The sequence below is a fragment of the Anneissia japonica genome, unplaced genomic scaffold, assembly GCF_011630105.1.
Source record: "Anneissia japonica isolate Jap-2015-1 unplaced genomic scaffold, ASM1163010v1 scaffold63038_len1139_cov140, whole genome shotgun sequence".
NCBI classification, from domain to species: Eukaryota; Metazoa; Echinodermata; class Crinoidea; order Comatulida; family Comatulidae; genus Anneissia; species Anneissia japonica.
The window spans coordinates 1-1,107 of NW_022744230.1; the positions used below are offsets into that span (position 1 = coordinate 1).

General features: G+C 32.2%; 2 non-coding genes across 2 annotated transcripts; both read left to right on the forward strand.

Moving 5' to 3' along the window:
• Positions 1-244: 244 nt before the first annotated feature.
• On the forward strand, positions 245-316 carry Trnaq-cug. Its single transcript has one exon. It is a non-coding gene; the product is annotated as a tRNA-Gln (tRNA).
• Positions 317-765: 449 nt separating this feature from the next.
• Trnaq-uug lies at positions 766-837 on the forward strand. The gene has a single exon. It is a non-coding gene; the product is annotated as a tRNA-Gln (tRNA).
• Positions 838-1,107: the final 270 nt, after the last annotated feature.

Genomic DNA, 1,107 nt, shown 5'->3' on the forward strand with positions numbered 1-1,107 from the left:
TTTAAAATTGTTCTTTCAAAATTATAACAATTCAGCACAACTATTCACGCTTCAGAAGATGTAGTCGGTTCTATGGTGTAATGGTTAGCACTTTTGACTTTGAATCCAGCGATCTGAGTTCAAGTCTCGGTAGAACTTGTATTTTGTCAACTTCAACTAAAATAAATATTATATTTGATACTTTTCTTTTTATAATTATAACAACTGAAAAGAACTATATATTCATGCTGTAGAGCATGTAGTCGGTTCTATGGTGTAATGGTTAGCACTCTGGACTCTGAATCCAGCGATCCGAGTTCAAGTCTCGGTAGAACCTGTATTTTGTCAAATTCATCTAAAAAAATGTTATATTTCTAATTGTTCTTTTATAATTATAACAATTCAAAAGAACTATATTCACGCTCTCGTACATTAGGTTGATTCCAGGGTATAATGGTTAGCACTCTAGGCATCTAATCCAGCGATCCGAGTTCGAGTCTCGGTAAAACCTAACTTAGTCAACTTTTACATAAATATTATATTATAAGTGTTCTTATATAATTATAACAATTCGACCAAACTATTTATAGTGACGCTGTTATGTAGTCGGTTCTATGGTGTAATAATTAGCACTTTTGACTCACAATCCAGCGATCCGAGTTCAAGTCTCGAAAGAACCTGTATTTTGTCAACTTAATTTATGCACAAAATCATATTTTCAGTGTTCTTTTGTAATTGAATTAATGCGACAAAACTGTATATATTCACATAGTAGTTCGTGTAGTCGGTTCTATGGTGTAATGGTTAGCACTTTGGACTTTGAATCCAGCGATCCGAGTTCAAGTCTCGGTAGAACCTGTGTTTTGTAAAATTAATTTAAACACAATATCGTATTTTTACGGTTCTTTTATAATTATAAAAAATCGAGTTATATTCACGTTCTAGTAATTGTAGTCTGTTCAATGGTGTAATGGTTAGCACTTTTGATTTTGAATCCAGCGAACCGTATTGAAGTCTCGGTAAAACCAATATGTTGTCTACTCCATCTAAAAAATAATATACTTTTTAAATTGTTCTAATTATAACAATTCAGCACAACTATTCACGCTTCAGAAGATGTAGTTTGTT